This window comes from Capsicum annuum, chromosome 5, assembly GCF_002878395.1.
Source record: "Capsicum annuum cultivar UCD-10X-F1 chromosome 5, UCD10Xv1.1, whole genome shotgun sequence".
Lineage (NCBI taxonomy): Eukaryota > Viridiplantae > Streptophyta > Magnoliopsida > Solanales > Solanaceae > Capsicum > Capsicum annuum.
The window spans coordinates 161762873-161789155 of NC_061115.1; positions in this window are offsets into that span (position 1 = coordinate 161762873).

Genomic DNA, 26283 nt, shown 5'->3' on the forward strand with positions numbered 1-26283 from the left:
ATGAACCTCAAGTACATTCTTTGACTCTATTTTATCCCAGATAGATGATATGAGGTTATCAATAGATCTTTAATGGATTTTGGCATGCATTTTTAGAGCTTTAGTGTCGTGTTAGACCAAGGATTTAAAGGACCATATCGAAGATCATCAATATCAGTTAGAGGATTTTTTACCAACCCAGGGCCTTTGGCCTTTTGAGATTTTGCATTAGGATTTCTATCCTCTTTGTAGATACTTCACAACCAAAGTTAAGCTCTATTCATCGAGTAGTTATCAGCTCAGAGTTATTTTTGTTGGTGTTCAATAGGGTTTTTTATCAATTTTAAAGTATGAGATTGGGTTTCTTTAGTGGTCTAGGCATATTTCTATGTTATATCCTTCAGAGAAAGAGATGGCACATGGGCTTATTAGAGGATTATCTTTACCACTCTATTTATCATTGGAGCATTTGATAAAAGATGGATCTTTTACACTCAAGTTATTGATCACACAAGGGCCACAGAGAGAGCATGTATTGAGACTTATAAAGGTGGTGGTAAAAGGTCATGTCTACTGTATAGCGATATTGTATTTCATCTGGGGATGAGGATGTTTCCAGCGAAGTTCAACTTTGCTTACAGCGTATTAGTTCTACACAAGCAGGATTTCAGACTATAGGTGGCTCTTAAATAAGTAGTGGTGATCATAGCATCCAGAGTTCCCATCAAACCTTGTGGAGTATTCAGCATGGATCTTTATGTCATGGAGATCGATCATGATCAGAGGTTACAGTACCTCAGAGAATTCTCAGATCTTGTTGTAGTTGTGGCAAGATTGGTCATTGATCTAGAGGGAGACCATAGCATCAGTTGGTTAGCCTATTAAGTCTGCTCATATTTCTCCCAGGTTAGGGATTTAGGGGTTTGCTACAGCTCCAGAAAAATAGGTAACTAGTTTAGGAAGTGTCCTCTGATATAGGATTACTAGTTATTAAACTCCTCTAGATCAGTCTAATGGTGTTATGGGACCTTTAGTGAGAGGTAGTGCACTTGATACCTTGGTTGGTGATTTAGACGCTCAGTCTAAGTTTGGACCCACTCATATTTATGCCCCCTGGGGCATGTCAGGTATTTTATATCGGATTCCACTATTATAGGTACATTGTTTTTTTATTTATTTACCTTTTCCTTTAAATGTATTGGGGTTCTTGTACCCAACGATGATACTATGCCTTGGCAGGTTTACAGTGGTTATTGTGTGCCTTGATATAAAGTTCATAATCATATGACTACATCCATAGATGATTTCTTTTAGTAGTGTATAGAGTGGGTTGGTGTCGCTATTTTCCTAGGAGTGTATTATTTGGGTTCGAGTCTTATTTGCCTTGGCATATTGGTCTTCTTATGGCCCTAGTGTGGTACTTGTTATTGATTATCCATTTTGGTACCACCTACACTTTATAGTGATATTTTTACTATTGTTGTTATTATTGTCATTAATTGATGTTGATCGATCCTCACTTTGTAGATGGCTAGACTAGCTTTATCTTTTTAGAGCTCCCTTTCTTGTGGTTCTTTTTATAGCTTTAGCGGCCTGCTTGGTTGGATTATTTCTTTATTTTAATGAGGTATAATTGGTTGCTTTCCTTTTCTATTGGTGAGGATAGATCGGTTATTGAGTGGGTGATGAATGAGGAAATTGGCCAGCTCCTCTTGGTTCCGTTATGGATCTAGAGTTGGTAATTTGGTTATATATCCCACTTTCAAGGTTGACCAGTTCGGGACCTATTCTTTCGAGTTGATTAGTTAATTGTGTAATAGTGGTCTTAGTTTTGATGTCGAGAAATCATAGAATTTCCTTTTAGACTTCTTGGTTTCATCACTTGGTTATGGATAGATCTTGGTACTGATGTGGATTTGGATACACCGATCTTGCCATGATGTGGTTCTTGTTCTTGTAGAGTTAATAGAGTTGAAGATAGGTGATCTTTCATGTGACCACTTCATAAGTTGTTAAATAGAGTATTCATTATCATGATGGAGTATTGAACTGATTAGTTTCCGGATAAGGTTTCATTTCTCCAAGTTGCTAAAGTTTGATTATCGGTAGTATAGTTTGGAACCTTGGTGAGTTCTTGGGTATTCCTTGATGCATTATGCCCTTCAACAGATATGGAGTTTATTGTTTGTGCTTTTAGCCTGTGATTATCATACATTGTAATTTTGTTCTTCAGTTATGTTTTGACTTTAGCTCTGGTATGATCCAATGGGAAAATGCCCAATCTTGGATTGTGAGAGTGAGTTGAATGTTTTCCCTCGATTTAGACTTATTAGTTGTAGTATGGGTTTGATGCCTTTGAATGGTAACTTGAGGTTTATGATCGATTTGGTGTGCAGATGCTGACCCATAGACAAGATCGGTGTGGATAGTTGAGATCGACTGACCCAATCTTGGTGTAGCACCCTAAACTCGAGTCCCGATAGGTCACACGATCCTCAAGACTATGAGTAGTCCAAGTTAAACTTGTAAGCTTTATACTAAATCTGAATCTTATGTTTAAGGGATTTAAGTATATAATCAATACTGAATACTGATTTTTTTCTGAAGTATGCAAAAATTAGCTGAGCATAATGTCTGAGAACACATAAACTATAAAGTCTGAACAACCAATACTGCAAATCTGAGTTATGAACTAGCAGTCCGACAAGCCTCTAATACTAACAACTAGAGAGTCATTGGGACAAATCCTTAGCTGACCCAAACTATTTGAAAAAATAAATGAATAATCTACTTTCACTAAACTGGAAATCTGAATAACTGGGTCCCCAAACTATAAAAACTCACCAAATGTCGGGATGTAGTTAGATATACTTGAAATCACTCATGCTGCTGAAATTGAGCACTTGGACCTACATTATTAAAAAATGTAGCACATAGACGTATATGAGAGCCTTCACACTTACATTCTAAATGTTTTTTGTAAGTCTTTGTTGTTAGGGAGGTTCTTCTAACTAACTTAAACCATGTGAGCTATCATGGAGTCAAACGTCTAGTTCCCTTAAGGGAAAAACCTCACATTGGGAAGAGGTGTCATACTTTTTACAAAGAGTATAACCTGAGCTAAGTCATCAAAATATATATCTGTATCCATATACAAATGGAATATAATCGAAATATGTACCTATGTTAGCTCGTAGTTCTAGGGAAGTAGGTTGCGCTAAACTCTCACTTCCCGCTCGGTGCTAAATACTACTCCCTTTAATTTGTATGCTCATTCTGTAGGAAATCCACTGTAAAACTAACATAAGGGTTTACTATGAAAACTAGTTATGCATCTGTTTACTTTAAACTGTAATTAAAACTGAAATTAAAACTGATAAAGTGGATTACATATCTCACCTAAGGATCAAAAGATCAATCTTGTTAAAAAACTAAATATATACTAATCATAGGATGATTAAAAGTATAATCTTCTTGGAATATCAATATTCAAACTAGGGCTTATAACCTATGCTTTAAGTCATGTCAAATCATCACAAGGTTCATGCTTAATAATAAAAATCTTGAAATTTCTTTAACAATTCTAGTCAAGACAATGAAATTCAATTCTCAATATATGTAAAACAAAGCCATACGTATGGATACGTAAAATAGAGATGCAATTCAACATTCATATGACTTGTACCATCATAAACATCAAATAATGACAATTGGGTATAAACCCTATATTCAAACTTGTAAATTCAGGTTTAAAAACTAGCTTTGGGCACAAGGATGAAAGAGTTATCCTTTTTCATAACCCAACATACCTTAATTGACTAAATTGATGAAGGAAATTGACTTTGATTTCCTATTTGTGTTCTTAAAGATTGTTTATTGAAGTTCTTAAGCCGAGAAACTCGAATTTTGAATTATCTTGGAAAAGAAATGGTGAATTTAGATTTCTTGAAGTTTAAAATTAAAGCTCTAGGGTTTCTTAGAGAGGAATTTGATGAATAATGAGTATATTTTTCTCAAAAAGCACTTAATCTTTTATTTTGATGATTTGGAGCTTGGTCAAATACAAAATTACCCTTGGGGATTTAAATTTTACAACTGGAACGCAGATCACGACATTACCACAATGCGCCAAATGGGTAATCACAATACCCACCACAACAAAGTGGAATTACGGTGACTCACTGGAAATGAGAACATTGCAAATTTGGGAATCACCATGATGCGGTGAGTGGGTCATCAAAATACCCACCTCAATGTAGTGGAATTTCAGTGACTCACTGGAAATAACAATTCCCTTTTTTTACTTCACCACGATGCGGTGTGTCTCTTTGATGCCATACTCACCGCGACGCGATGGAATTGCAGTGAGCTACTATTTTGCCAATTTAAACACCATCCAATCCTAGTTCAAAAAATTCAAAACATGCCCTATACATGTTACTTACACCCCTGAATATAATTAAACTTAAAAATCATCATCTCGGGTCATAAAAGGTTAACTTAAAAATCCTTGGAGTTTAAAGGGAGTCAAAATTGACTAAACCCTCAACACTTAACTTTATTTTCAGGTTCTAAGTGGTATAGCCACATACTAGGGGCTGAGATGACCTAGGAAAGTATAGGGTATTACACTTGGTATCTATATTTAAGATGCGAGTGGTAAAGTTTGGATGTAACTCTCATTTTTGTATTTGTCTCAGTTAGGATTTCACTTATAGGCTGGATAATATCATACTCTTTAGATACTTATTTGTTCTTCTTTCTTTTGAATAGATTAGGGTCTATAGATTTTTAGATGGTAGATTATTAGCACTAAAGTATGGTTTCTTCTACTCTTGACCTCAGTTTTCAAGTGTCATTAGAATTTTAGATGATTTACTCAGCATGAGTAGTATGCTAGAATTGGATTCAGCATGGCTTTATACTTGGTTGATGGGACATCCTTGATAGGATTGTATGGTGTTGAATTTTTATACTTCGGTCTCTCAATTGTCAATTTTGAGAGTTATACGAATCGATTATAGCATTGACATAGATTGTAGACCTTGGTTATCTCCCTTTTTATTCCCAGGTAGCACCTTATGGGCTTATTCTCATGTTTTCCATTATGGATTTTTGGAGAACCGACTTTAGTTCTTCAAGGTTAGTATAATAAAGTTGTGTGGATAAGACTCGAGTGATCTTCTTCTTGATTTAGAGTTGATAGCATGTTTGGAAGGGAAAAAAAAAGGTTATATTTGGGTAGTGGAGTAGGTTGTATGACTCATGCCTTGGTTTGCCCTCATCATCTATGGTTTTTCACTTGGTTGGGCTGGTATCACAGTGGTACCCGAGTGTTATGGTTTGGATATGCATGTATTGGGATTTCTTGATTTAGGTTGATCCCAATTGGTGGTAGAGGTTATGTTTTAGTTGTTTGAGAAATGAAAAATAAAAGTTAGTTAAAAAGGAATACATATAGCTAAATCCCTTTGAAGTATTTTTTTTTCTTAGAGATTATCTGGAAAGCTTTGCTCAGAGCATGAGGGCCCAGTACCTCATCCCATCGAGCTTTTATGATCCTCCTATTCGTTGACTTTTGTAGACAAAAACCCTTCTAGTAGTAGATATTGTAATGATCCTCTAGGGCATTTTCTTGTTTACATGTATTTCTGGCATTTCAAGCATTTCCACAGCCGCTTTAGGTCATTTATGGCTTGTTAGAACTGTCGCTTTGGTTATTGGATGGTTTGTTTGGGTTTTAAGCTCATTTCCCTATTTTAGAGCTTTTACTGTTAAGGAATTGGTCTCAAACCAAAACTACTATGAGATGACCTCGAATGAGAATTCTACAACGCCATCAGCTCTGAAATATTAGTTTTAGGCTAGGGGCACCCTTAGTTCAGGTCCCGAGGCTTTCGGACTCATCTTGGGCTATTAGGTTGAATTGTTGAAACATAAAACTATGGGCACGGGGACCATTTTTAGTCAAGATAATATCAAGTGAAAGTTTTTATAGTTTTAATTAGTTCAGAATATCAAATTTGGTATGATAGCATAGTTCATTTGTGAGCACGAGATTCTGAATGAATCCCAAGCACCTTGTCGGATTCTATTTGGACTTAGGAAAATCTGGTGTTTGGCACCAGCTAATGCAATTGCTTAAGTGACATATTGGTTGCTTAAACGATCATCGCTTAAGTGACCAGCCTTGGTCCCTCCAATTCACTTAAGAAAGGATCTCATTGATTAAGTGATACTAGGCCACTTAAACAAAGGGCCAACATGTCATTGAGGATCACTTAAGCAATTATTTGATCACTCCCGTTGGTTTTATATCATCTTTTTCACCCAATTTTTCCCTTATTTGATCAATCTATTTTCTCCATTTTAGAGAGCTTAGGGAGAGGGAAAATATGGGTGATTATCCATGAGCTAAGGTAAGTTAGTTCAACACTCCTTTGTCATTTCCCATTATTTTTCCCCGTTAAATTACATCATTTTCTTGTAAAATAATAGAATTAGGTCTTAAAATTGCTAAAACTTTAAGGGTTCAATTGAGACTCATTTTTTGCTCTGTTTGTGCTAAACTTTTGAGCACACATTCTTTGTCTTTCGATGAACCTCATAACAAATTCAATTTTGACCCAAATTCTAACTCAATGTTGTATATAGCAATATGGTCCTTGATTTCCTCCTTATGATATGTAGGTTACTATTTTGATAGCATGGCAGCATTTTGGGAAAGTAGAGCAAAGGCGGACGATTTATGAGCAGTTTAAGGATTAATAGTTCGGCATCGAGGTAGGCTTTTGTCTGCTTTTCTTCACAAAATAATGTATTATATATTTTCAATATTAGATAGGATTTTAGGATATGATTATGGATAGAACACCATGACCTATCCTAAATTATGAGTTCATGGGATATTTGGCATAGTTGTAAAACCCCAAAAATTTCAACAATTTTGGTTCGGACCACCCTCATGTTTAAGGGAAGTTTGGGAAGAGTTTTGAAATTTTTGGAAAGAGTTAGGGATCATTTTGGGACCCCAAACTAGTAAGGGTCCACAATAGCAGTGTGCCACACCCTATACATGCTGCGATAAGGTCACAGCACGCCATGTGCATCTGTAATATAAACATGCCACACAATCTACCCTCCATTATAACGCCATGTCAAGCCCTTGTAGCTCTAATGTGTCATAATTTCATGGTACTTTCGATGCTTAAAATTGGAAAATATCCACGTACTTAGATTTGTTTTGGTAGAAATGATGTGTTTTTGTGGCTATTTAGCATGAAGCAAGGTCTTGGAGCTTAACATGAAGAAAAAGAGTCAATATTTGAACAAAATACCATCTATGAGGCTACCTACATGATGTAGGTAGTATTTATGGGGTGTAGGCAGTTGTCATATGTTCTAGAGTTGAAAATTTTAGAGAATCCAAAGTTGAAGTCATTAATATTAACCTATGAAGGGTCACCTACAACATGTAGGTACAACCTATGGTGTCGTAGGTACCATAATAAGTGTCAGGGGGTCAAATTTCAGAGATGCTATAGAAGTAAAAATTTCCTATCACCTACAATAGATAGCAAAGTGGCGTAAGTGCCACCTACGGCCCATATGTGGCATCATATGTGGTTGCCGACCCAAGTTTTCTAATTAGTTTTGTTTGAATTTTTAGGGTTTTATGTAATCTATAAATACTTTTTTGATATTTTTGAGTTAGTTTACGCACTTCTATTCACAAACATATATCTGATTCTAAGATTGACTTTTGATCTTGGGATCTCTTTGTTCTTGGTTTTAGGTTGATTAATTGATTTGAGATTTTAAGTTTTAATATTAATTATTGTGAGATTACTTCTATGATTTCCTTGTTGTATTTCATAGATTGTTTTGCAACTATGAGCAACAAATTCCCTTAGCTAAGGTTGTGGGAACCCTGGAAGACTAACGAAGCAGGAAAAGAATGAGGTTCTTTTATATTATTGCTTACACTTACATTCTAGGAGATCACCCTTGCTAATAACTTGATACCCACCACTTGGTAGTTAAACTGGGATCAAAGACAAGGGTTAGTAAGGAAACACCCTGAGAATCACATGGTGAAGGGTGGGATTTACCAACACATTCATAGGATGATTTGTAATACATAGCTTGTCAAATTCTGCTTATGTGGTAGTGCAATAGTAAGATTGAGCACAAAAAACCTACTACGGTAGGAAGCTGGGGGAACACAGTCCTAGTTTTTGTCTTAGATTATTTACAACCAAATGCACTCACAACTTGTTACTTTTACTATTTACTACAACACCCCCCCACCCCCCACCCATTTACTTTCCTATACTTTTGGCTACTTTAGAAAGTTTGAGAGGCATATTTGACCTATATTACCTATATGATTGATCCCAACCTAGTTGGGTTACTATAATTTGACAGTGACCGCATTGTATCTTGTTAGAGGGTCTAGCTTGGGTGACATGAAATTTTGGCATCGTTGTCGGGGAATACGATTACGGATTTATTGATTGAAGTAGTTAAGGATTTTAGTTCTTACTTTTTTATTCTTCTTGGAGCATATGCCGGTGTATGCCCAGTACTAGGAGTTAAGGTAATCCCTTGATCCCATTTGATCCATATCTAGAAAAAATTCTATAACAGAATTGTAGGATGTCATAACACGATCTTGAATCTCATCATGAGATTCCTCAAGATGATCCACAAAATTTGCCTCCCCCACCTCCCAGGAGATAGTAAAGCAAACCCCTGTATGGTTGGTTGCTGGAAAAAATTGAGGAAAGATGATAAGGCTGCCCAGCATGTAGATCAAGAGGCAAAAAGAGGGTGATAGAGACCGATAGTTGATCATCGAGTAGAACTTGATAAAAGTAGAAGAGATAGGGCTCCAGAACCCCCAGATTTCTAGTACTTGTAGGCATATGAATATTCAAAAGAAGACTTGGGGTATGGAGCCTATTGAGATAGGAGCTATCATCCCGACTATATTAACCCAAGGGGTGAAGTTCGACATTACTAAAGCTATGATCCAGTAGTTGAATCTAAAAGGTATGTTTGTTGTCTTATCGATTAATGGAAAAAACAAGAGACTTATAAATTTTATTGGGATTGGAACTTCATACACCATACCTAGGTTGGATTAGGAAGCTCTCAGACTCAAGTTGTTCCCATTCTATCGAAATGGTGAAACAATATTATGGTTAGGGAAACCACCTAAAAGGACCATTAATACTTGGAATAAGTTGCAAAAGTAGATTATATATCATTTCTTCCATCCAGCCAGAATGTTATAGTTGAAGGACGAGATCTATAATTTCAGGAATTTGCATTATGAATTGATGTGTAAGGCATGGTTTCGATTTAAGAAGAAATTAATGATGGTGCCTAATCATAGAATTTTTGATAGAAATTTTCTTGAGATTTTTTATCATGCCCTAAATACCAGTTCCAGAACTATGGCAAATACTATTATAGGTGGAGCGTTTATGAACCTACGTTAGGAAGCAGCAGTAGATATCTTCGATTGAATCTCTCTTACCAACCGAGGGTAGCATACTCGGGAGGCAGAAAGAGGTGCCGACACTTATGTTATTGGTGCTTCCAATGAGCCTAGAGTGGTAGATAGTTTAGTGGCTCAAGAGGTTGCACAACTAAGGACTAAAATTGTTTTATTAATGAAGCAGTTTGCAATAATGAATTTCTAGTAGGTAAATGTTGTGTGTATTCAAGGTAAGGCTTATAGGTCATACAACTTGGATGTTGATAAAAAGGCAAAATATCTAGATAGAGAATTGGTGGGTTTCTAAGAAATGGGACAATCGTCTACTTAAGATAATTAGAACTCGAGGCAAGGGAACCCAGGTTGGAACTACTATAGGGACAGATACAAGGATCAGAGCAAAGAGAGATATGGGGACTGGAGATGAAAGGATGACTAAAGAAGAACAATGGTGCATATGTTACATCGGGGAACTGTGAAGTTGAGTCAAGGATGGAGGCTATGTTGTCAAAGCTAGAAAAGGGTTAGGAAAGTCAATAAAGTTGCCTTAAAGAGATTAATGAAGGCATTTTAGGTTTGACCCATAAAGTGGAATCATATGCTTCTGCGATCAAGTAACTTGAGCAATAATTTGGTCAAACGTCATCGACCTTGAATCAACGTAAATCAGGCACTCTTCTAAGTAATACTGTGCAGTATTTGAAGAATGACAGTTACTATTTGTCCATTACCACTCATAGTGGTAAGGACACTATTGATCCCCCTATGTCTATGGTTGATGAGCTAATGAATAATGTGGGTGATATTGATGAGGCATCTAACATGGAATCTAAAAAGTTGGTGACTAGTGGCAAGTCATCATAAAAATTGATAGGTGTTGATAAGAGTGTTAAGAAGGATAAAGAAAAGGGGAAAGAAGTTGAGCCTGTAATGAAAACCATATCATGACCTCCCTCACTTTTTCCACTAAGGTTGAAGAAAAAGAAAGAATAAAAGAAGTATAAAAAGCTTATTGCTATGCTGAAAGAGTTAAGTTTAAAGATCCTTTTTCTTGAAACTCTTAAGAAAATGCCTAGGTATACAAAATTTCTAAAGGATTTAGTGACCAATAAAAGAGTTGTTAGTTACTAGGACATTGGTGGGTTGCATCATTGTAGTGCGATAACATCTAGATCTCTAGCATAAAAGAAATTTGATCCCGGTGCCTTCCTAATTCCTTGCACCACTGGGACATCTAGATTTGCCAAAGATCCATGTGACTTAGTTGGAAGCATTAACCTCATATTGTTGGTAGTATTCAAATAGTTGGTCTTGAGACCACCAAAACTAACAATGATGCAATTGTTGATGGCAGATCATATGGTGAAAGAGCCTAGGGTATATTATTTGATGTTTGGGTATAGGTTAACAACTTCATATTTCTAGCAATTTTTGTTGTCTTGGATTGGGAAGTTGATTTTGAGATGCCCATAAATTTTTAGGAGATTATTTTCTTCCAGGATTATAGCATTGGTGGATATAGAGAAAGGGGAGCTTAAGTTCAGGCTTAATGATAAGGAGGTCACATTTAATCTTCATAGGACCATGAAGAAGTCGATTGACATGAGGTTAGGTTCGGTGATAAGTTATGTTGATGACCCTGGAGTCCAAACCTTTGGCTACCTTAATGAATTCTAAGTAAGCAAGGTACATGCATCGTGTCGCGATGTTAAATTAGGCATTTCTTTAGAGGAAACCCAAGGTATCTTATTATCTGTACATTTGTGTTAATTTGTGTTAGTGTGATTATCGTTAGATCCACGTACCTAAGGTGCCACAAGTATGTTTGTAACTCTTTTGTTTTGTAGTGGCCTAATGCATTAGGGACAACGCATGTCTATTTGATGAGGGTAAGGTTACTTGTGGGTCTAAATATCCTCTTGGTGTGTTTGTTGTAGTGTGTCTTTTCGTTGGAGTCTATTTTTAGTAAAGACGGTATGACTAGGACATATTGTGTTTGTTTCGTGATGTTTTGTGTTGTTTTTCTAACTAGGAGAAAAATGAGTACCTAAGTCAGTTGATGATGTCTTTTGATTGTGCTTGAAAAGTTTTTGAGAAAAATGATACCTCTCCAAAAAATGAGTTTTGAACTGTGTGATGTGTATATAGATGTGAACATTGTGAATCTCGTTATGACACTAAGATTAGGGGCATAATAATCATAGCTAGCATTTGCATGAATCGGGTAGGTAGTAGTTTTTAATACAACACTATACCATATGTGTGTGAGATGCTTACTTAGTTCCCCTTGTGTGTTGAATCCAGAGCTTGATCGGTTAGTCTTGCCTAGGTTGTAGGATAGTCAATAAGGAAAGATCATACATAGTTATTAAATTAGTCTACTTTTAGCCTAAATAACCTTCAAAACATTAATAAGAATCCCTTGATCCTCATTTTGAGCCTATCTAGACTATTTTTCTTGTTTTCTCCATTCACCATCTCATTTTAATTATAATGAACCTATTTTGGCCCTAATCCTCCTTGGAAATTATGCACCTCAACTTTGGCAAATCTCCTAAGTTGAGGGTGGCGATCTAGGGGGGTAATTAAGAGTGGGTATGAAAAAAGATCGTAAATAAGAAAAAAAGAAAGTAGGGTTGGGTGTGGTAACAAATAAAAAATTAAAAAAGAAGATCAAAAAAAGAAAAACAAAAGAAAAAAATGAAAAAGAAAGAATAACAAAAATCGCACCCAGCCTGAATAAGCAATAAAAGGAAAAGGGGAGAAATAAGGGAGGAATAAAACAAAAAGTTGGTTAATAAGTGTACCCTTAACGTACTTGTAGTACCAAGGAGACTTAGTCACTAAAATTCCCAAATATACCATACAAGACCCCAAGCCTCATCCCATTTACCATGCCCATGCACCCTAATGGGTTTCAAAATACATGAATAAAGCATATCCAAAGGCATTATAACCATGAAAACTCAATTCAAGTGACCATCATTCCAAAACCCTCAACCCAATAAAAATCCACATTTAAATTCACATTAATAATCATGAAACACATGCCTCTTTATAAAACAAGTTTAGGGGAAGAGGTATGTGCCTGAAATACTAAGAAATCAGGAGAAAAATCACCCTTTGAGCCCTAAATGACCAATCCTTAAAAAACCCTTGGTGTTCTTGCTTAGGGATTTTGAGAGAAGAGAGAAGTATGTTTGATATATGTTGTGATGATAATGAGACCCTAAATGTGTTTTATGGATGTGGGTCTTATTTGGAGAGAGAGAAATGACCAAAGTGGCCCCAATTAAAATACAAGAAAAAATGTCGCTAGTGACTATGTGTCACTGTACGACTCATAAGGACTCATTAAAAGTCATCACCATGACTCGCGGTCTGGACAATAACTCAGGGCACCATCACTGGTTTGGTCATAAGTTCAATCCCATGACTCATGACCAGACCTTACAACTCATAAGGGTCCAGTCGTTACTAAGACAGCAACCTTAAGCCATCCCACTGGTTTGGTCATGAGTCCCACCCTAATACTCCTGACTTCACCTTACAACTCATCATTTCCAAGCCGTGACCTCAATAGAAACTTGGGAATTCCTCTCTAGTTTTGCTATGACTTGAGCCCTATGACTTATAGTGAGTCAATATGACTCATTACCAAAGTCGTACCCTAGGCAGTAAGCACAAAAGTCAAGAAATTTTCAAAGGTAAAAATTAGGGGTTTTATATTACCCCTCCCCTCCCAGGATCATTCATCCTCAAATAAGGAGTCAAGTCATCTATTAACACGAATGTAAGATAGGAATGCAATCGCATAACCGTTAATAAAGTCAAAAAACAAAGAGAGTAGGAAAAACCATACCTTAAGCACGCAATGAATATCTGGACTTTAGGTCTTCTTCAGCCTCCCAAGTAGCTTCTTCAACCTTTTAGTTCATCCATTGAACCTTCACTTAAGCCACCTCCTTAGTCTTCCAATAACGGACTAGTCTATACAAATTCTCCATTAGAACTTTCTCATAAGAAAAGGAATCCGAAATACCAACACTCTCAATAGGCACACCCAAAGAAGTATCACCCATGCACTTCTTCAACATCAAAACATAGAAAATTGGATGAATGGAACCAAAAGTCGAAGGCAATTCCAACTTGTAAGAAACATTACCCACTCTCCAAAAAATCAAATATGGGCCTACATATCGAGGATTGAGCTTCCCCTTGTCCCCAAACCTCATCACTCCCTTCATAGGAGATACCTTTAGAAATACCAAATCACCCAAATCAAACTCCAACTACCTTCACCTCACATCCACATAGGACCTTTGGTGACTCTGAGCAGTCTTAAGCCTATCCCTGGTCACCTTCACATTCTCCATAGCTTGGTGAACTAAGTCCAGACAAGACAATCTAGTCTCACCAACCCTAAACCACCCAATAGGAGATCTACACCCCTAACAATAAAGAGCCTCAAATGGAGCCATCTCAATACTAGAGTGATACCTATTATTATACAAAAACACAATGAGAGGCAAATGATTCACCCAAGTACTTCTAAAATCAATCACATGGGCCCATAGCATATCTTCCAAAGTCTGAATGGCCCTCTCTGCTTGTCCATCTTTGTAAGGGTGGAAAGTAGTGCTAAGGTTCACCTTAGTCCCCAAAAATCTTTGAAACAAATGCCAAAAGTGAGATGAAAAATATGCACCTCAATTGGAAATAATGGAAATAAGGGCACCGTGCAATTTAACAGTCTCCTGAATAAACAACTTAGCATAATACTCTCCCAAATAGGCAGTTTTCATAGTCAAAAAGTGAGAAGACTTAGTCATCCTTTCTATGATGACCCAAATCAAATCATGTTGATTGCGAAGCTACAGAAGGCTGGTAATAAAATCCATGTTGATCACCTACCATTTCCAAATGGACAACTTAATCCCTGGAGACACGCCACCCAAACTCAAGTACTCAGCCTTCACTTCCTGACACACCATACACTTAGCTATGAAGTTAGCCACACCCCTCTTCATATTTCTCTAGAAATAAATCTCTTTCAAATAATGATACAGCTTCTTCGAACCAGGATACACTAAATACCTTGAATCATGAGCCTCAGTCGAAATCCTTTCACGCAACCCATCAACATTAAGAACACACAATCTACCTTGGTACCTCAATGTACTATCACCACCAATCTCAAAAGCCACGACCCTCTGCTGACCCACATCATTCTTAATCTGCATAAAAATAGGATCCAAAACCTATTTCTCCTTCACCTTAGCACCAAGAGATGAGTTAACCACTTCTTGAACAATAATACCTACATCATCAGAGTCTACAAGCCAGACTCCCAAATTAGCCAATGGATGAATATCCTTTAGCAATCCCTGACTCCTCTCATCCATAAGAAATAAGCTACCCATAGATAACCTACTAAGAGAATCAGCAACCACATTAGCTTTACCTGGATGGTACTGAAGACTCATGTCATAGTCCTTGTGCAACTCAAGCCATCTGCTATGTCTGAGATTAAACTCTCTCTGGGTAAACATATACTGTAGGCTTTTGTTATCTGAATAAATATCAGCATGAACGCTATACAAATAATGGTGCCAAATTTTCCATGCAAACACCACAGCTGCTAACTCTAGATCATGAGTAGGATAATTCCATTCATGAACCTTTAGTTTCCTAAAAGCATAAACCACAACCTTACCATGTGTATCAACAAAAAACCTAGTCCTACTCGAGATACATCACAGTAAAACATAAAGCCATCAATACCCTCGGGCAGAGTGAAAATCAAAGCAGAAGTCAACTTATCCTTTAGCTTCTCAAAGTTAACCTCACAAGCATTGGACAACAAAAACATCACCTTCTTCTGAGTTAACTTAGTCAATGGAGCAGTAATAGAAGAGAAGCTCTCCATAAACCTCCTATAATATCGGCTAAACCCAAAAAGCTACTAATGTCGATTGGAGTCATTGATCTATGACACTTCTTAACTGCCTCAACCTTCTGTGGATCCACCATGATCCCCTCACTGGAAACAACATAACCAAAAAGGTCATAGCATTCAACCAAAACTCACACATCAAAAACTTGGCATACATTCGTTGATCCTTAAGAATCTGCTACACTACTCAAAGAAGATTGACATGATCCTCCTCACTCTTAGAATATACCAAGATATCGTCAATAAACACGATCATGAATAAATCTAGGAATTATCTGAATACCCAGTTCATGAGATCCATAAATGCAGTCGGAGCATTAGTCAATCCGAATGACATAACCAAAAACTCATAATGACCATACCAGGTATGGAAAGCATCTTAGGGATATCCACCTCCCTAATCTTCAACTGATAATAACTCAACCGAAGATCAATATTAGAAAAGTACCTAGCACCTTAAAGTTGGTCAAAGAGATCATCAATCCTAGGAAGAGGATACTTATTCTTTATTGTCACCTTATTCAGCTGTCGATAATGTATACACATCCAAAGGGAACAATTCTTCTTCAGAATAAAAATAATGAAAGTACCCCACGAGGACATACTAGGATGGATGAAACCCTTATTAAGCAGATCCTTTAATTATTTCTAAAATTATTTCAACTCGGCTAGAGCCATGTATATTGAGGGATGAGATTTGTTAGGTATTCGATAAAAGATCAATCCTAAAATATATTTCCCTATTGGGCCCAGGACAATCATCGAGTAATGCTTTCGTAAATTTGTTAACAATAGGGACAAATTGTAAAGAGTGAGCCTTAGAACTAGAATCTTTAACCCGAACTTGATAGTAAAGACACCCCTTAAAACTCAGCTTTTGGGCTATAAGATAGGAAATAAATCTTCGCTTACGAACTAAGGAACTCCCATCCCACTCTATTATCGGTTCATTAGAAAATTGGAAACTGACCTTATGGGTTTGACAATCTAAAGAAGCATAGAAAAAATAGAGCCAATCCATCCCTAGGATTACATCAAAATCTACCACATCAAATTTTAACAAATCCATTAAGGTCTCCCTACCACAGATAGATACCACACAACACATATAAACTTTTTTAGCCATGACAGAATCACCACTGGGATGGACATAGAGAAAGGCTCAGAAATACAGTCAAGATCGAAACCAAAATGAACAGCTACATAAAGGGTCATATAAGAAAGGGTGGACCCCAAATCAAGTAGATAATATACATTACAAAATAAAAGTTGTAATGTACCAGTGACAATATTAGGATATACCTCAAAATCCTGATGGATGGTAAGGGAATAAAGATAATTCTGTCTAGTATCAGTACCAGAAGTAGCACCCTTTGGCATAAGAGCTGAAGGAGCAGCAACCAAAACCTTATTAGCTCTAATAGCAATATTTGTTGATGGATAGTTTCTCTAAATATGACTAGGTTGGCCATATTTGAAACACAGATTGCTTCTCTCATCATAATAACTATGGTGCAAATGTTCACAGAATCTATAAAGATGATGGGGTAGGGATGATTGAGCTCTACTAACCTGAGACTAGGCACCTAGCTCCTTAAACCCACTCTTAGTTTGAAAGTGATGATCACCAGATGGCTTAGGATATGGAGAACTAGCCGTAGAATATAAACTCAAGTTTCCCAAAGTCCTTTTCTTGCCCCACTGCCTACCATCTTTACCATTATTCTGTTGGCCCCCACCTTGCTCTAAATAGCTAAACTTCTTGTTTTGTCTCTCTCCTATTTCAACTTGTATCTTCTTTTCATCTTTAACCTGCTTTATATACACCACAGGACTAGAGATATCCATATTATTATTCAATATGGCATCTTTACACTCCCAAACCAAGTCCTGAGACAAACCCAAAGAAAACTTCCATATCCTAACCCTTGTGTTAGACATAATCTCCAGAGAATAGGGAGATAACTGATGAGACTTCAAAGCATATTCCTTCATAATAATCCTTCTTTGCTTCAAATTCACAAACTCTTTGGCCTTAGCCTTCTTTGACTCCTGAGGAAAGAAATAATCGAGGAAAGCACTAGAAAACTCCTCCGACATAGCATGCTCAGCATCATCACCACTTGACTTCTCCCACTCCCTATACCACTGATATGCCATATCCTTCAACTGATATATGGAAAACTCCACACCCTCTAAATTATAGCATACATCACCCTGAATATCTTTTCCATCTCATACACAAGGCCTTAAGGATCCTCCTCAACCTTAGAGCATCAAAGGTCACAGGATTTAATATTATAAATTTTCCAACTCTAGTGACCTCTGAAGATAGAGCAATAAAACCAATATGGTCAAGATGACGAGATTGAGAGGTCACCATTAAGTCAGTAGATGAATAAATTAATAAAGTTACGCATTAGAATTATCTTGTTTGGGCGGTGAGGCATAAACATGACCAACTCAAGAAGCACAGGTGGAACTTTATGAGGAGCAGTACAATCAGGAGCTAAGACCCTAGATCGATTCCGTACTCTATAAGTAGAACGAGTATCATCCACATTGTATTCAGGTGGGACATAGAAGTTTCCACAAGTATAAGATATTTTAGGAGTCATGACCTTAAATATGAACAAATAGAATTGGAGGATCTTTAAAGATCTTAGACTTTATAGCCCAAATATAGATCACAAGAGAGGGGAAACACTCCTCAATGCCTCGTAGCCTCTCCCTTATAACAGATGCATACTACATATCCATAAAAGAGACTCTACTTGACATGGCTTTATGGACACTCAATGACCATGAACCTACATTGTGATGCCAAGCTTTTCATGACCCAAACCAGGGCCTAGTCTTGACGGCTATCACAAGTCTACCAAGGACCGAAGACCATCTCCATTAACCTAGCCAACCATAACACAATACACTAGCAATGGATGAATTTCAAACTTATAACAAGATAGAGCTAAGGTTTGGACATATAACAAGATAGATAAATTAATTGAATAGGATTTAAGAATCCATAATACCAATTCCACCCATAACCTATCCATAAAAGCCTCTAAGAAAACCAAATATTAACTAAAGTTGAGAGATACCCCCAAATATATTAAAAACCATTGAAATATTCTAAGACATATGTAAAGACAAGGCTATGAAATTAGGGCATTCAAAAGAATGAAAGCTCACAAATTCAAAGCTTACTCACGGACAATCCAAAAGTCACCTACCACCATACAACGAAATGAAAGTGTCTTCAACCATGTATTGCATAGGGATACAATGTTCAACGATGGTTTATAGGGTGAGCGCTAGCATGTAACTCAAGAAATAGATAAATTAACACTATTTCAAAACCAAACCTAAAGCCAATGTAAATATTCACATATATGCATATATGTATAATGATGCTGGGATAGCGTATCGGGTTTAGCATGAAGTTTAAAATTATTAACTTGGAGTGTGTAGCTCTGCTTGTCCTATAAACACCCATGGGATATATAGGTCTGGCTCCTTCCATTGGAAGGTCCTTCGTGTATGTTAGACACACAAACTGAAGATGTACAAGAAAGGCCAGGGAATGCCCCGACCCCATGCTATTCTCAGATATATGTATGTATATATATATCAAGTGTGAACTATGTACACGGTCATCATGACCCCCAGGCTGACAAATGTGGTTTCCAATATTGGTTCCCCCTAGATACCTCCACTTTCATAGTAAGATACACAACCCTCTTTAAGCCTAATTAAAATATTTTCTCACAACCCAGCCATTTAGCCAGGTAATTATCCATTAAGGCATATACCATAGGTATCATCATATTGTCATGCTTGCAAGATCATACTATGCCATTCTAATTTCAATAAACTTGGGGGAATGCCACAACCCCCTTTAGCTTATTAAATCAAGTTGGAGAATACCACAACCCCCAAGCTTCCAATTTAAAATCAAAACCATGGACAATAAGGCCCTAAAAACTATTTTTTTTGTTTAACTTTTTATGCAACACATTAGTTTAGGGGAGTAAGTGAAATAACGTGATTATTCACATTTCAAATCCAATGATACAAGTGGGTTTAGTGCAACATAGTTTCCAAAACCAATTCCAAACAAAAATTATTAATTTATGGGAATGCCTCGACCCCCATCCTATTTACAATTCCCATATACCCCAACGGGTTTCCAAATACATAAATAAAGAATAACCAAAAGCATTATAGCCATGAAAATCCAATTCAAGTGGCCATCATTCCAAGACTCTCAACCTAAGAAAAATTTGTATTTAAATTCACATTAATAACCATGAAATACATGCCTCTTTATAAAACAAGTTTAGGGAAAGAGGTACATGCTTGAGATACCAAAAAAAATTAGAGAAGAAATCAACCTTTGAGCCCAAGATGACCAATTCTTAGAAAACCCTAGATGTTCTTGCTTAGGGATTTTTAGAGAAGAGAAAAGTGTTTTTGATGTGTGTTGGGAAGATAATGAGATCATATAGGTGTTTTATAATCATGGGTCTTATTTGGGGAGAGAGAAAATGACCAAAGTACCCCTAGTTAAAATACAGGAAAAATCATAGCCAGTGACTATGGGTCACCTTACAACTCGTAAGGACTTGTTACAAGTCATCACCACGACTCGTGCTCTGGATAGTAACTTAGGTCTCATTCACTAGCTTGGTCACATGCCCCACCCTATGACTCGTGACCTCACCTTATGACTCATGAGGTTCAAGTCGTGAACTTAGTAGAAATTTAGGCATTCCTCTTTGTTTTGCCTACAGCTTGAGCCCTATGACTTATAATGAGTCTTCACAACTCGTTACCAAAGTTGTACCTTAGGTAGTGAGCACAAAAGTTAAGAAATTTTTAAAGGCAAAAATTGGGGGTGTTACACCACTCTTGGGTCAAGATATAAGCTAAACTCTTTATTTTAGTCAACTTCCAGCTCAAGGCATCTGCAACCACCTTAGCCTTGCCCAGCTGATATGATATAAATGATGCCTTACATGCATATTTATTCAAATGGTGCCAAATATTAAGTTAAATCATTAATTGTGGACACATTAAGTTTATTTCTTGACTCACTTATACATACATATATGTTGATTGGATTGGATATCCTTATTTTGGACTAATTGTGAGCATTAAATCCTCATTCCAAACATTCATATTTATGAGATATTTATGCCACTGAGAAATAATAGCTTGAAATAAAAATAAGACACTTTTATTAAAACCCTTTCCATGAACATGATTTGGAAAGGTAAAATAAGTTTTGATTGAGATTGATATATGAGACAAAGTATATAGGTTGTGAACACCCATGCTGTAACCTGGTAGCTTCGAGCTCAGTAGGTGTATACGAAAAGTCATGTGATGGCTTTCACCATTCATCTCATTCATATTGCATTTACATATGCGACTTGCTTGATTTTCCCTAGTCTTCCTTGAATTGTTCTTAGTTTCTATGTATTTTCAAATATATATCTATATTATTTCTATTTCCATATATTTGTACATTAGAACTGTTAGTGGAGGTAGTGAGAGCTACTGTTTAGGACTTTTATACTTACAGGTAATGCACTCATAGTATATTTTACTTTTCTTATTTTCTACTTTGCTCAATTGGACAATGATACATACTAAGTACAAGTGAACCATATCACCCATTCTGTGTCTTTAAATGTATATCCTAATGCGAGTACAACATGGAAAAGTTAATATCTGGCTTTTGGTTGGTAATATTCAAGGTACTTGACTATTCAAGTGTTCAAGGCAGATTTTTGGATCTCACTCTATCTTACGTATGTATTTATTTGGATTAGAGATAGATTTTGTACTTTTTCAATATTTAATTTTTTACTTAAATTGCTCTTACATTATGACATCAGGTTTTTAATGGTTTATGTTATTCCTTCAGACTTCGGTTTACTATATATCTATATATTCCGTGATTGGCCAACTTCAATGAAGAAGTCTCACTTTGGCTGATGTTATTATCAATTTTTTTTCCTTTGTATTAGTTTTTTTTGATTGGATAACTTATCAAGGCTCATCCACGACAAGTGCCATCATGACTCATTTTTAGGTCTTGACATATTCCCCCCAACTCATAGTATGCTTTACTGATTCATTAATTACCTAGCTTAATCTAAAAAAAGTTAAGTTATAACCAACCTCAAAATAATGAAAACCCAATCCAAAGTGCTTCAACACAGAGTCTTCCCCTTATGAATTTCCTTAAAATCAACTACAATATTCAAATATAGCATCTACACCTAAAAAGAAAGTCAATGATACCCATATTTCAAATATTTGAGTCGGGACTAAAATAGACTTGAAGTTTGAAAATGAAAGGGGTCGAATTAGAATTTTATTTATTAAACACATCCCCTAAGGCTATAGGAGTCTATAGGTGAAAACCCACGCAAAAATAGGTAAGAAAAAAGGTCCAAATTGATTTTACAAAAACCCATTTTTTAAATATAACTGTTAAACATCCCAATTTTTCACTTTTAAATTAAGATTAGAAGGTATTTTTGAAGGTATAAACATTGGGAAATAATTGGATTACGAGTTTAGAATTTACGAACATGAAATTCAATGTTGAAACCTTTAACAATTGCCTTTCTCGAAGCTTGGAGGTCAGAAAATGGAGTAAAATCACAAAAATAGAGTATTTATACTATTTTGTGACTATTACCTCGCAAACTTAGTCAAACCTTCATGTTTGCAAGGGTCAATGCTGAACAGTCCATTAAATTTGCCTTCACATTCACGGCCAAGTCTTAGTGTTTGCGAAGGCTGATGAATCAGGTATTTACATTTGCATGATCCTCATCAAATTCGCGAAGAAAGCTGTTTCCCTTTATGTTTACGGCCACTACCTTACAATCACAATAGAGGGTGATTTCCTTATTTTCATTTACACTTAGAGGCTTGCATTTCCAAAGAATATTACATGCATTAGATATAAGTTTTGCACCAACTGATTTGCATGGTTTTGAATTCTTTGAATGGAACCCAGGATTTATTTGGGACCTAATAGAGGTAAATCAATATGCAACAAGGATAATATCAATGTTTCAGACACAATGGTGATGTTAGATTTTTGGAAAGATTGTTTTAACTAATTGACTCCTGAGACTCCAGTTTACTATATTTCAAATCAAGGATCGAAATGAGATATAAAAGCTCCGGTCCCAAACTAGCCATGCTACTAAACAAAAATTAACATTATGGATCTATTGACATAGTCTGTTTTTTTCATCCAATAGTTAGAACAAGAATATTGATGAAAGTCTACTATGAGGCTTCTCAAGCCTCTAAGAAACATAAACTCACACAAACTATTTTCGATTGCAACGAAAGCCATGCCAACCATTCCTAAACCTTAATATCAACATGTAACAACTGCGAGGAAGGGTAAAATCATCAAAATAGATAAAATTCATATTCACAAATTCAGGTCATTAAAACAAGTCAAGACCATGACCAAGTCAATAACCTTGACTCTAGCAAATATCCAAGTCAATAGATCATGACTCTAACCATATCCAAGTATACAATCCTTTAATATAACCTCATTATGTGTGGTTAATACTTAGAATATAATTTAATAATTACATTTCTTAAATATTCATTGGAACTATAGACAACCATACAAATATATATACTTGTTCAACTCAATTTAATCAATTTATGTAAACAACAATCATACTTTAACCCAGTAAATAACAAGTCGGTATGAATCATTAGTTTCATTAATTATACATGTCCAAATACCAATTCACAACTTATTTAAGTAAGCATTATCAATCATATTCATTATATTTAGCTATACAATTTAGGAGTGCACATTCAATCCAAAACAGTCTAAAATCTAGTTAAAGCATTCATAGATCTATTCATTGATCCAATCCACCTCATCTATATCAAGACTTAGAATTATATTATTATCTAGAAACCCTTACTTTCAAGGCAGTACTAGGTTCAAGATCTACTCCATTAGCTAATCATTCAACTTGCAATCTAGTTTTAGTCAAACACCTTATATCATTTACTTCCTAACCCTTAACCTAACTTGAATTTAGGCTCTTAAGTTAAGTCATTATCTCCTTATACCATAATCAGTCAGCATCACTAGCCTTAAGTAAGATTATTCCCTGTTCTGACCACACATAATACCAAGTTTACCCTTATATGGAAAATAGGCTAAATATCTAGATTATAAGCTCGCGCCATCTCATTATCATCTATATTTACGTAACTCACATTACAATCTATTGTAGAGTCATAGAAACACAAAACATCTATCTATGATTCATACATTAACATATCAACACATAATTAGATCCTTATTATATAAAATTCATGTTTTATCCACCCAAACTCCATGCCCGCTGGCCCAAGCATAATTTCTCCCATCAAATCTACAGTATGGATACGATTGCTAACCATAGCCTATTACTCTTAATACATAACCTAACTAGGCACCTGGCTATTGCAACAAGTAAGCTATGCCAAGGATGATCTTTCTTCTTTTTCATATTTTTGAAGGCTAAGTCATCTAGTAATAACAATTATAATAGTAATTAATAAACTACTCTTCAAACAAATACCTTGAGAATTCAAACCTACTAATTCTACCCTAATTTGTGGTCTAAAACATTACTTAAGGTTCAATTAGTCACCAATATAGTTACTTCAAACTCAACCCAACACCATTAATTTTAGGCTAAAGGTTCCACCTTATTGAATTCAATGTCCCCAACTATCACTTTTCATGTTTTAGAATTGCTAATTCATGCTAGAGATTGTTAATTAACAATTTAGAAGTAATTCTAGGTGTTATTAACCCAATCCATAGGCTTGAAATAATATTTAAAATATGGTTCTTGAGCTCTATGAATAGATTGGATCCATAGATGAACACTATGTATACCTTAGATTAAGAATTCGTGAAGATTAACGGGGAAATTTCCTTAAAATAGATTCTTCTATGAAAACCCTAGGGCTTGTTCTTGAGAGTTTTGATCCTGAGAGAAAACCTTAATCTTGTAGTTGAGAGTGTAAGAGAGGGTTTTTGAGATGCTTAACTAAAGAAAAATTGGAAAAATTATGCCTCTTTAGAGTTATAAGTCATGGAAGGTGAAGGAAATGACCAAAATACCCTTATGAAATAAATTCCCAGTTGCTGAAAATCATAGTGGACGATATTTGTGACAAGGCATCAAAAATTTGACAAGCCACCAAAAATATCATCACAGAGGAGCTGGAATTGATGGTTTCTTCCTAAGTCTGATGATATTTGTGACATGGCATCCAAAATGTGACAAGCCATCAAAATATCATCACACAGGAGCTGGATTCTGCCAAAGGCTGACAACATTTGTGACATGGCATCAAAAATGTGACAAGCTATCAAAAATGTCATCACACAAAAGTTGTATTCTACCTAAGGCTAATAACATTTGTGACATGACGTCAAAAATATGATAATCCATCAAAAATATCGTCAGATAGAAGCTGGATTCTACCTAAGTCTAACGACATTTGTGACATGGAGTCAAAAATGTGATAAGCCATCAAAAATGTCGTCACACAAAAGCTGGATTTTGCCTAAGGCTGACGACATTTGTGACATGGCATCAAAAATGTGGTAAGCTACCACGAATGTTGTCACACTATTTCCAGCTGAGATACTGGTGTAAAATAGGAATAATTCTTTGCTCCGATAGCAGATTTAGAAGAAATTGGTATTATTGGAAAGATAATTCAATTATCTATCTTTTGATAGGTCATGAGCTCAAAAATTCCAAGTATACTGAGAGGTATGCTAGTTTGAATTATACTATACTAATATCCTTCTCAAGAATTCAATCGGTAAGGAATATTTTGATTCGTCTGATAGCTGGGAGTTATTTGAAGCCTTAATATACATCTAACATAATCATAAAACTATAAAAGAACCATGATGTACTATGCATGATCTCGGTACATGGCTCTAATATTGGTTTGGAATTTTTGGGGTATTACAAGTATATATGGTTTACATCTATAGGAATTCTAAATGAATCCTCATGGGTCAATTAGACTATTTTTACAAGTCCCCAAAGTTGAATTACTATATTTGATGCATAGGAAAAACCTTCATCATATTTTGAGGCCCTAGGTCATGATTGTAGAGAGGAATATACTTTTCATTACAAATGGGATAGTGGGACCACATTGGTGAAGGGTATTCTTCTTCGTTCATTACAATTGCATTTTAGGGGCCACATTTGTGAAGGGTAATTGGGACTGAGATGGGTCAAGAGTCATCATATTCGTGATAAGACCGTCCAAAATAAAGGTTCTTCCAGTTCGAGTCAGTTTATGAATGCGGCATGTTTCTCACATTGGTGAAGGGTTTTTTTAACACCTGGATAGGTCAAAATTAAGATTTTTGAAAAAAACACCAATTTCTCTATTTTTAGACTTTGAGAGCTCGGGTAAAAGTAATTTCAAGGTGATTTTCATCAATAAATTTTGTGTGTAATTTCTAAACCTCCATTTCATCAATTTTCATTGAATACACTACAAATTAACCTTCAAAATTATGAACACTAATTTTAAATTTTTCACATAGGTTCTCAAATATAGACTCTATTCTAATGGGTAAAATGTCTTTAAAATAAAATTTTTATTTTACCACTTTCATTTTCTAAACTATATTTTGAACTAATTTTGGATCTGATTTTAATATAACTGATTTGAGTATTATTAGTTCCCTATTGAAGTGTAATTAAATATTTGATAGATTAATCTCTATTTAAGACAACTCGTGAAG